The sequence below is a fragment of the Catharus ustulatus genome, chromosome 1, assembly GCF_009819885.2.
Source record: "Catharus ustulatus isolate bCatUst1 chromosome 1, bCatUst1.pri.v2, whole genome shotgun sequence".
In the NCBI taxonomy this organism is placed as follows: Eukaryota; Metazoa; Chordata; class Aves; order Passeriformes; family Turdidae; genus Catharus; species Catharus ustulatus.
The window spans coordinates 121830487-121842860 of NC_046221.1; the positions used below are offsets into that span (position 1 = coordinate 121830487).

At 39.8% G+C, this 12374-nt stretch overlaps 1 protein-coding gene across 2 annotated transcripts in view; it reads left to right on the plus strand.

The window, feature by feature from the left end:
• Positions 1-12374, plus strand: part of FAM110B (family with sequence similarity 110 member B) — an 83263-nt gene that overhangs the window by 16979 nt on the left and 53910 nt on the right. The window contains exon 1 of one of the 2 annotated variants that reach the window (XM_033071913.2): positions 4628-4831. The exons of the other annotated variant lie outside the window; for it this stretch is intronic. The gene's annotated coding sequence lies outside the window, so the exon portion shown is untranslated. Of the gene's footprint in view, positions 1-4627; positions 4832-12374 lie in introns of those variants that run through there. 2 annotated transcript variants of the gene reach the window in all.

Here is a 12374-nt window from a genome sequence, read left to right on the forward strand (position 1 = left end):
TGAGATCCATTTATGCCACATCCATCAGTGGTAGGATGAAACACCTCACTGAGAGCTGAACTGCTCCTTCCCTGGCTCTCCAAGGTGGCAGTGATGGGCTGGTGTCATCATTTCAGTCAATCAGGTCTGCAGTGAGGATGCTGCTAGCATGTAGGTCTGTGGAGGCAAGGGATGGTAATATTCTTTGGAAAGTGGATGTGGAGGATTTTTTGTTTGCTCTTCCTATGATTCTGAGATAAGAATGAATAAGAATGCTATAAAAATAAATAGTCTGTAGGGATCAATCTTAGTGCCATCCTGCACCAAGTCTCTGGCATTAATATAGAGATGTCTCTTCCTGTTATTAATCTTACAGAGGAGTTCTGTCTGGGGTGTTTATGGATGTAATGAGCTCATTTGGAAAAAAGTTCCAGGTTATCTCTCCAACTTCAAAGCATGATTGAGAGCATTGACAAAGGCACACACACACGTGCACAGGTAACTGCTTGCTTACCAGTCAAAATGGGGGCAATCCAGGAAATATCCCTGTGCTATGCAAAAAGAAAATAACTTTGTTCATGCTGAGTGCCAACCCCAAGGCGTTTGTGACTTCTAGAGAAAAGTTTATACAGCAAATGCTACGCCCATGTTTTATTTTCTTCCATAAATGATAGGCCTAGTGATGAGTTTGCCACCAATTGGCAGACTTCCCATATACTTGTTAGGAAAGAGCTCAGCAGATAGCTATTGTGAAATCAAAGGTAGTTTTCAAAAGAAAAAGAAAATAATGCTAGATAAATATTTTTGGGAAGGAAAACTGGAATGTAGAATAGTGGAAGAGAAAATTGTCCCCTTATCTTTTAAATTGTGTGAATGTCAGAAGTACCATCCAAAAATCTTGAGATTTTATTGTTATGTAAACATAACCGTGGTATGTTTAACTTACTTTTAAAAGTCTAATGAATGCATCAAGCCAAGTAAAATATTCATTAGAGTAATTGGTTCAGTTCAACCTCTCAAGGCTACAGCTTGGAAATATACACACTATTGCCTTTAGAAATGCAGCATGTTGATTCACCAGCCATTTTGCTCAACTCATTTTCATTCCATATGCTTACTATACTTTGCAAAATCTAATTAAGTAACTGAGTTAGTAGTTTGCAAGCAATATTTGATACACTTTTAAGCCAAAGGTTATGTGGTGTCCAGAATAAAACCTGTTCAGTTGCAAGACACATCAGAAATTTTTAAGATATTCTTGAATTAAAATAATTGGATATGGAAGTACTTACACGAGTGATAATAATATGGTAAAAAGTTATTTGTTCCCAAAATAATAATCTGTTTGTTAATTCACTTAGATATGCCTAAATGAAGTGTATAATTCATTGATGTGCTAGCTAGACAGTTTTCACTGTAGGAGGCTGGTTTTTGTGTCATATGATAAATTCATCATACCTTCATGGGTTTTCCTCTCTCCTCCCCTCTGTGATGGGCATCTGCCTCAGACCATATGGTTTTGGAAAATTTTAATTTAAATTCCTCTGTCAAGGAGCTGAGCTAGAGAAAGCATAACTTGCTTACAGTTGCTAAAAATGTTGTAGAGACCTTCTGTTTCCATGCGGAGGAGCAGGAACTTGAAGCTTAGCACAGGCGGGTAACTTGTGCCAGGGACAGGCTTTTGCTTTCGATGAAAGTCTGCCGAATATTGGCCAACTTGTGTACCTTTCACAATTTGTTTCCAGCAGAGACTTGCTGGAGTCTCTTGTGACTGTGTCCTCATGAAACCTGTGTTCTCTGGGATTTGATGAGTGTCTTGTGAGTGTGTCCTTATGAAACCTCTCTTGGCTTCTCTTGCTGGCACATCTATAGATGGCTCTGTCCTGTCAGAGGTCCAGTGCATCGTCCAGGTGCTCATGTGCCATCACCATGGGTGGCAGGGCAGGCTGGTGGGAGCTCTGCATTGTCCTCAGCTGGAGTTTTAGCCACCTGCCATTACCAAATGTGAGTTCTTGTGGATGACCACTGACTGAATGTTAGCCCCATTGTGCAGTTCCCCATACCTTTGTGACCCAGCATATCATCACAAAGGTTAAAAGTGAGTGTAAAAATCAGCGCACATTGGCATTCTTCTGGCTGATCTGCAAAGGTAAACACAGAGGTTTAGCGAGTACTGTTTCTGTTGCAGTGACAAATAGATGTTTCTTGAAATGCGCCTTTGCAGCTGCTAACATGATGTTTAAAAAAACAAAGCAACTCCTGGAATAAACACCCTGCTGCAATGGTATGTTGAGAGAGTGCCCTTGCTGGGGCTCAAAGTGCCCTTGGAGCCAGCAGCTGTGGGAGGAGGCAGAGTCTGGCTGCTGGGGAGCCTGCTGGAGCTGAACAGGGTGAAGAAGCATCAAGGGCTTGGGGAGCTGTTGAGCAGAGGAGGGGACACACATGTAGGCGTAGCAGCTTGCATTTGAGGGAGCCAAAACTGAGAGTCCCGTAGCAACTGAAGCCTGGTGAATTCCTGTTTCAGTTTTTTTGGTCATTTTTTCAAGTTTCATACATGCCTTGGTCATTTCTGAATGCGGACTAGATTAAAAGAATTATTTGAGTCTGACTTTATTTTTTGTTTGTGTTTGTGCATCTTTTCTTTTGCTTAGCAAATGTGAGCATTCCCAATAATCAGAGGAATAGGTCTTTTCCCCCTGTTGCTACCTTTGAAAAAATGTTGTTAGAAAAACAACATTTTGAATCTGATCATCAAATCATTGTGCATCCTTTTCACATGCCTCTTGAACTCTTTTAAGCTCTGTATAACTGCCCCTCCTGATTTCAAGCAGTATGGCAGAGAAACTTGGAATATTCCACAGTATTTTAAAGAAGCATGATTTATAAAAATTGATGAGCTTCTTAGATGATGTAATCTAAAAAGAAAGACTTAATAAAACAGCCTTCTTTTATCGAAACACAAAACTTAATGTTGACTGAACGTTGAATCAAGGAGCAAACTGTCACTATTCCTGCATTTCTTTTTTATTTCTAACCATATATAGCTTTGAGAATATTATTCTTACAGCGATGAAGTCTGCTTCTAGCACAGAGCATCTCTTTGTGACCAATTTTCGCTGGCAGATTAAGAAAACTGTGACATAGCTATTTACATATTGCCAGTAAATATGGTCTTGCACTGTTAACACATTTAGATCTTGTTCCATCAGTTGAATTTTATATAGTACCAAATAATAATTTTTGTACTGAAGCAAGTACAATAGCTAGAAAGTGTTTGTAGACAACCTTTAATATCATGCTCTTGGACTGTGCCTGATACTGTATGGTGCTGGTGATAAGAGTAAAGAATTAGAAAAAATGCCAGTGTGGGCACAGTGGAATTCATTATTGCAGTGGGGCTCAAGATCTTGCTAGTGTAATGTTTATGGATATGGTTTATGTATAACTTAGTGAAACATCTTAAAAAGCATTTTAGTTTGTATGTGCATAATGCTGTAGCATTATGATATTTTTGTAGCATCAGTCATGAAAAATGTACTGTATCTCACAAGAGACAGTTGGCACTACAACTCTTTTTTTTAAAAGTCAAGCTGTGTATTTCCATCTTGTTGCTGCTGTTTGAAAACCGTTTGGTCAGTGTAGAGCTTAGGTGATTACATGAACCATGCAGAAACAGGAATCATCTGAAGAGTGTTTTTCTGTTTGTGCTAAACAGAGTGAGGATTAATCGAAGTGTACTACCAAGGAAGACTAAACAAACTTCTGTATCTCTTTTCATGATTATTTACCTGATGTTATAAAAGCTCCTGGCATCTTTCAAGTACACAATGTTCTCCTGAATCGTAACATTCCTTTTGTTTTGTGGACTTATTTATAAAATAAGCATAAGTAAGCATGTAGAACTTAGTTGTGTTAGTTCCCCATACATCTAAGTAATCTTTGCTCATGATTTTCCAAACGACTTAAGTTGTTTTGCATAATGACAAAAATTTCCTTGGCATTTGCACCCTAGCCTCATGAAAGCTTAGTTAGGACTTTATGTGTCAATGCACACAGAAGCCCTCTGATCGTCTGGGTGTCTGCCCACGGGCAAATGTAAAGGACAGAGAGGGTCCTGTTGACTTCTGTAGGGCTACTGTGCACTGAAAGCATGTGTGTGGTGCCTCGCTGCTCTGAGGTCCAGGCTGTAGACTGTGCAGTAATGCACAGAACCTGAGATCTGCTCTGTGTGGTGCTGGCAATGCGTGCACTCCAAACGAGAATTCCTACTGGCAGAACAAGCGCTTCATTTTATTGTCTCCTTGGAATAGACCTGGCAAACTCCGAGTGGTCAGCTTCTCAAAGGGCACACCTAAACAGATCCTTGTTTTCAGAGATGGAGACAAACCCCCTCATAGGTGAATCACTCAGAAAGACATCAACAACAACAACAGCAGCAGCAGCAGCCAGGCAGGGATTTTTCCGCGATGCGCGCAGAGGAATGGCAGTCCCAGGCGCTGATGCTGCGAGGTGTGATGTGCCGGGCTGTGTTTCAGCAGCCCTGTGCTCAGAGAAGGGCTATAATTAGATTAGCAGCCTGCTCAGCAGCGGTGCCAGCCTGCGAGCCTCAGCGAGCATGTGCTGGATTCTGCATGTGCCTCCCGCTTATTGGCGGCCGGGGTTGCTGCCTGCCGGTTTGATAGGTTTCCCCAGTAATCTTTATGCTGCATTACAGACATAGATACAGAGGTACTGCGTGCATGCAGCGGGAGAGGTGCTCAGCTCCGAGCGTAAAAGAAAGCCCACAGATGAAAGGCACTGGTCTTTGTTGCAGAGCATCAGTACTTAAGGACTGCTAGCTGGGAGCAGAGAGGTCAGTGAAGGAGTTTTACTTGGTGGTAATTACTTTCAGGTCTTTATCTCTCCGGTAAAACAGTCATGCATGAAATGAATACTGTTAATCATGTCATCTGTTTAATTTGATCTTGCTTTCGTTAATATCACGTACACTCCAGTGGGAGAGCCATCAGATTACAAAACATACCATTAGAGTGGGTTCAGTTAAAAAATAGAGTGGATTTATATGAAAATATTGCTTTCATTTGAAATTTTGAGCCTGTGCATGAAAGTGATTTTACTGGTTGCCTTTTGTTATGCTAATAGAAATATTTTTTGTTGGAATGTTTTCTGCCGAGCAATTGAATTAGTGCATTTATAGCTACTAGCTTATGAAGATAAATCTGTAAATATTGATCAATTTAAAGAATAATTTTGTGAAGTATTCTTTAATATGATCACAGCAATAACTATCTTGATGGTTCTCTTGCAACAAGGTAGAGGCATGAGGAGTATTATGCTATTGTTCTTTCAACAAAGATGCTGGAGCCTTCATGTTTGGGTGGATTCTTTGTTTCATCTACTGGCTTTTATTTTAAGTGGCTTTCAAAATGAAACTGAAGCTATTCAGCTTGGTAGATTTCAATATATCCCTTGCTTGCACATACATGTATTTTATACGTATTTATTGTTCTCAAAGGCTGAATTTTGGCCCAAAGCCTTGTTTATTGTGAGAACTGCCTTCAGCAGTAGAAAGAAACAAGACATATTTATGCCAATCTTTTAATCTGTGATTCTGAGACTATTACAGTATTTATCATAGCGTCATCTCATTTAAGTTTTTTTCATACTTGACCTACGCATCAATTGATCACAACTTTTCCTGTAAAAAACATGCATATTTAATGAGAACATTCTACAGTGGAAGCTGTTCAGAACAAAAGAAAGCAAGCATAAAGTATTAAAAAAAAAGTCTCATAATGTAGTCATGACTCATTTGATGAGTTTTGATTATTAAGGCTGACTGGTGAGACTTCAGAGTTAATGCCCTTGTCTGTGTCAGACTCCAGAGCCCACATGAACTTGTATATTAAGTCACCAGTCATCTGGCTGGCTGGCTGCCACCATGCGTCCAAGGTACGAGTAGATTGTCTCAGCCAGGATCAGAAAGGTGTTAGGAACAAGAGCTATTTTGGTATTAGTCTTCATTCTTCCCTCTGCACTTATCCTTGAAGAGGTTTTTTCTGCTGCACAAACCAAAGTAAAATTTAGGTTGTTCCCTTTTCAAGTAAGTGGTGTTACCTTCTGAGTAGATGTCCTCGAATGTGAGCGTTTAATCAGTTACCAACTTTATATGGCAGTGGGCACAGCAAAGACACATTCTTTAGTATTTGTGATTTATATATTCAAACAGAAGAGTATTTGGCTGGTTTAATCACTGGTACATGAGAAGTTTTGCTATGGATTAAGACAGTTAACTTGGTATCTATTGTAGTCAAGAGCAAGTTGTTTTTCCATGTTTCAGGAGCTGTTTTTGAAGTTGTTTTCTTTCAGGCAGCCTTGGAAAATGGCATTTTTGCATTGTGACAGTTAAGCCTGGACAGGGAGGACTCAAGATATGAAGGCATGGTGTTCTTGAGCTGTTTCATATTCCCTCGTTGCCCCAAGTTACCAACCAAAAGTGTTTTAAACATGCTCTAAGATGATTTATGCCTTCTGCCTTTTTTTAACAGAGGCTCAGCTTAAGTAATTTATCTATGTTTTTATAATCTTTGCAACAGCAGCCCATGAAGGAGTAACTGAAATCAATGTTAGTTATAATGAAATGTAGAAGATAAATATCCTCAGCTGAATCATGTTTACCATATCCAGACAAGTGGGTTTCCAAGAGAGGAGAGGCTGATATTTTCTATTCCATGTATTAGGCTATTCTTATTTGTAAGCAACATAAAGTATGTCTGGAAAAACACTGTAAGAGTTATCATGTTTTTAGTGGTGGATACAGGTAATACCACCACCCACTGGAACTGAAATTATGCACCAGCAGCTATTCAGGTGTGGTTGTCTTTGCTCCAGAAAGAGCTGTGTCGATCTATGCAAGCATGGCAAGAAAAAGTGACTCTAGTGAAACTAGAACTGGTGACACTGTGATTTAACGTTGCAATAACTTAACAGCAAGGAATATGCTACTTTTTTATTGCTTCATTTTGTTACAACTTCATTTTTCTAAACTAAGTAAAATTGAAGCAACAGTTTGTGTGAATGTCTCTAAAAAGTTGACGTCCTTAGTGCTATAAGCATATTTTAACTATAACCAGTGTATTGCTCCAGGAAATTTTACACACTTGAGATTATTATCAATGAAATTTTGTATTCATGCTTTGTCAGTGAATTTATTGATGTAGAAGTTTTTAATTACTCTTTTGTTATGAGATGTATGCATAGCATGTTTATTATGTGCATCTGTGAACCGTTCTCAATTCTGATGTGTTGCCTTGTAGTCAAATCTCCAAATCCTTTGTTATGTGAAAAGGAAACTTTTCTTTCCCAACAGGAATACAGTATGTGTGTGTATATATGTATGCATGGTAAAGCCACACAAGTATGTTGTGAAAATCAAGATCTCAAGTGTTTAATTTATATATGCAGGTAAACATGTATAAATACATATATATTTTCTACCATATAACTCTGACGTGTATGTGTAGAAAACACTTCTGATGTCATACCAGTATTCTCATCATAATCCAACAGGAATACTCTTGGAAGAGTAATGTTAGATTTGGCTGCTGCTGGCTGGAGATGGGATATATGCAGTAAACTCAGTGGCTCTAATAAACTGTGCTGCACTAGCTCTTCCCTGTTAGGATATTATATCCTTTTACTGCTATGCATATAGGTGAATTTTGCATTACTTACACTCTTACCAAGTCTAAAGGGGAAAAATGATACTTAAGTTAATGCATTTTTTTTGTAGCCTGTTAGCAATGAAAGAGATACTCCAGAAAAAGTTGTAAGGATTTAAAGTATTACCACAGTGTTTATTTTGCAGGATTTGTACTTACATGCCTTACAGTTTTTAAGTCGAGTAGCAGCCAGTGATATATGCATATAGGTTTATATTAGAATGAGAAAAGTGACATTGTGCCCTAAAGCTCCTTTCTGCTTTTTCTCTGTTTTTGGAACTAACTCCAGTTATTACTTTGCTGATGCAATGCCTGTCTGCTTAAATGGTCGAGACATTCAATAGTGCATCTATAAATGCTTATTACAACACTTTCAGAGTTCACAGGAAATCGATAGCTTGTTTTCTGTATTTTGTTGAGTGAAGGTCATTTCATTCTTCTAAATCTGAAGACTTTTGGACTGGTTGCTGTGAAGGTAAAGGATGAGCCCTCTCAGTGATTCTCTCTGTGGGCTCAGCACAGTATGCATCAGCTTGGGAAAGTGTTATTGCTGTGACACTCCTCCCACACTGATGCAGCAGCACTGTTTAATGGGGTCCAAAATATTCCTTGTATGCAGGCCGCTGTTGCTCCAGTTCAGGGATGTGTGTCCTCCCATGCCCTGCACAGGAGAACTGGTGGCAGGGAGTGTCTGCCCTGTCCTTCCTTCCCTTCCTGCAGGGATCTTTGCCTGGCACAAGTTACCCTGGGGACTAACCATGTGGATTTAGAAACTGGATGAATGAAATACATCTAGCTTTGGGCAGCTGTGTGTCAGGAATTTGCAATGCTAAGAGGAGACTCGTGTTTTATAGGGAAGAAAGTGAAAGTGGCTCTTCTCTTTTTTTGCAGTTCTCACAATGGTATGGTAAATTAAAAGCAAAAATTAATATGATTTTTTTTACACTTAATCTCCAGTTATGATTAATTTAAATTGTTCTTAAATGTATTACCTGCACTATTAAGTGCGACTTGATAGATTAAATGCAGAGTACAGTCAGCAAATAGTAATCCTGGATGCTATTGTCTGCATAATCCTGGTAATGAGATTCCTGTCTTAATTTCACGTTGTCTTTCATGAATGTGCTTCAGCCACCTGTAGACGCAAATACTTGCTGCATCTTTTCATGAAGCACCTGGAGCTTTCAACTCTGATCCTCACAATGTATTGTCCGTTCCATAACAGATGTTATTTGGGTTTGTGCCCTGTTGTGTAGCTGTTGCATACTTCTGTAGTATATTGGTTTATTAATTGAAGCAATATGTATACATTGATGATGATCCTATGGCCATCTACTTATTTGGGTGCCTATCTGTTGGGTATTGTAGAATAATTTTACTGTATCAACCATACCTTCCTGAATGCGTGTAGTACAAAAACCCCAATTAATGGCAAAGAAGGATATTAAATTCTTGTTTTCCTTTTAAGAGAGCTTAACATGGTGAAAGTTGGTAGACGAAACCAAAGGTTATTCTACTTCCTGATTAGGAAGACTATAGAACAACGCTGTAACAAAGTAGAGCAACGTGTCAGAAGACTTGTACGTGTTATTAGTGCTGTTTGGAGAGAAATGTGCATATCTAGATTTGCAGAGCTATGCACATGAACATTTGTGAACATTTTGGGTCCTTTAACATCCATGGATATAAGTGGTTTTTTCAAGGTTTGGTTTTGTATATAATGTTACTGAAGGAGAGATGTTAATACAATGTGGTGTGTTGGCCTATAATACAAAAGCACAATATGATACCGTGTCTGTGCCAAAATGTTTCCTGCCTGTATAATCTAGGCAGGAAAAGGCTAGAGTGGAAGGGAGAAATGGAGACAATAAAGATGAATTATCTTTTCTGTGATCACAAACTGTGGAGTTTCAAGGTAGACTGAACAGTCTGTGCTTTAGGATTATAAACCATCACTGCAAATGTTTTTACAAAGAGTGAAAAATATAAGATCAGTGTAACTATTCCTGCCTGTATAAGCGCTTACAGTACAAACTTCCCAGGGTAAGGATGATTTCCTTCTGTCTCAATGTCATAATTGTCATTGAGTATTTTGGGCATTGCAGTCATCTGGAAATGAGTGTGCAGCTTTGTATTTCTACTGTGACATTACAACAGCAGTCTAGTCAGAAGATATATGAGGGACATGATAAATTATATCTCTTCCTCTTCCATTACAGTTACATCAGCCTTACTGTAATCCATGGTTCTGTGCCATGTAGTGTCCCCTGTTTTCCTTCACCATATTGTGGAGTGCAGAGGTTGCTATTTTGGCCTCTAGCTCTTCAAGGACTGGGTAAAGTCTGGCAGGGGCTGTGCAATTGCTGTAAATTTTCTGTGAAACACAGGTACCGTGGAGGGTGCAGCAGAAGAGAACCTCTGAATATGGTGATGTCATTACCCTCCAGTGTTGGTGGTTCTTGTTTCTCTTCACCACAGTTCTCCTCTCCTTGCTGCCACCACTTTTCTAAATTTGTCTGCTCCATTTTCCCATTTAAATCCACTATTCTTTTTTCCTCACTTTCTCCAATCCCTCTTTCTGCCCTTCAGTTTCTACCTGTCATTCAGCCTTGGGCTCTTCTGACATCTTTGCAGCCACCTCCCCATTTTGGGAGGTGGATATCTATGCTGGTTTCAGCTGGGGGTAATTGAATTTCTTCCCAGTGGCTGTATGGGGCTGTGTTTTGGATTTGTGCTGAACACAGGCTGATAACACAGAGATGTTTTTGTTATCACTGAGCAGGACTCACACAGAGCCAAGGCCTTTCCTGCTCTTTGTGCTGCCATGCTGGTGAGGAGGCTGGGGGTGCATGGGAGAGTGGGGGAGACACAGCCAGGGCAGGTGACCCCAATCACCAAAGGGATATTCCAGACCATGTGGCACCACATTCAGTATATAAAGCTGGGGGAAGAAGGAGGAAGGGTGGATGTTTGAGGTGGTGGTGTTTGTCTTCCCAAGTCACTCTTACCTGTGAGGGGGCCCTGCTCTCCCAGGGCTGAACACCTGCCTGCCCATGGAAGCAGTAAAGTCATTCCTTGGTTTGTTTTCCCTGTTTAGCTGTCCTTATCTCAACCCATGAGTTTTCTAGCTTTTACCCTTCCTATTCTCTCCCTGATCCTGCTGGTTGGGAGAGTGAGCAAGTGGCTGCTGACTGGAGTTAAACCACAATAATATCCAAAAATATCATTTATGCAGAAGTTCCTAAAGACAGCACACAGGTGAAGAATATAAGTTCTCTTACCAAAGATGCTTGATTTTTAAGTTATTATGTATTTATTTGTTGGAGCAAGATGTCCTTGACTCCTGCTTGGAAAGCTCATTCTGACAAATACAAATTGTGCCCCTGACCTTTTCAAGTCTGACATATCTGCTTTTCTTCTCTCAGCCAGTTACCTCTTTACTGAAAGCAAGCATCTCTGTTCATCTTCCTGTCATCTCTAGATCAGGCCTTTCTCAAGTGATTTATGAGCTTTGCTGACCACTTTCTGCAAACAGGACTCCTTCCTGTCATGCCTTCATGCAGGTACCTCACACCAGCTGTGTTTCTGTAAGTTGTGTTTCTGTTTGACCAAAGGAGCTGCTTCTGCTCCTCCTCCTCCTCTTCAAAGGTCTCTCACACAGTTGTGGCATGTTACTGATCTGAATTTTGACAGCTTCACTGGTGCCTGCAGGACTCTGAGATGTGTGGGTACTTAACTGCCTTAAAGTCACATTTATTTTGCTGCTCTTTTGCTGGCACTTGGCTGCACTGGGTGCCTAAAGGATCCTGCCACAGGCAGTTGACTGGGAGGAGGTTTTTCAGACTGCCTTCATTAAATCCTCACAGAAAAACAGCCAAGCAGGTTGTGCTCCTATCCTGTGCTAAATGATACAGGATTTGGGTTCTTCATCTGTAGTGTGACTTGATGATGGTATATGTAGGAAAACTGCTTTCTTACTATCTGATTTTGAGCTCCCTAAAGAGACAGAGTTTTTGCAAGTATTTTCTCTTTCCTTATACTTCAAAACAACTTATACTTTCATATTTTATTTCAGTGTGAATTACTGAAACCTAAATTTGCAACTCTGAAGCCTAAATTTGCAACAAAAGCATGTCTATAACTAACTCTTAAAACACATCCATTCTTAGAAAACATTACAGATACTAAATCCATCTGGTGTTGAATTACCATTGATTTTTTTATAACTACTCTTACTTCTGGCTTTGTGGAAAATAGTCCTGGAAGCTTTAGGATCCTTAAGGTTCTACACAGAGTTATTTGGGTTTTTTTCTCCTGCTTTTCACTAAAATTAAGTATGGAATTTTCAGTCTGATGCCTGGAAAGGCTGACCTGGAACAGATACTAGACAGAGCAAAAAGAATAAAATAGGTATTTATTGAAAGGACACACCTTGGACTGTGCAAGAGCCCAACTGGGTCTACACCCAAATCAAATCCAAGGTGGTTCCCAGTCGCAAGTTTCATGCTTTTATAAGTTTTGGTTCATTTACATATTGGGGTCAATTGTCCAAACACAGCCCCAGGCTATGAAGTATCATCCCCCTGGTTTATCCCATTGCCATTGTTTATGCATTTTTGGGTACCTTGTCCTTGATTCTCAAGCTGAGAAAGGGATTATTTTATCTAACTATCC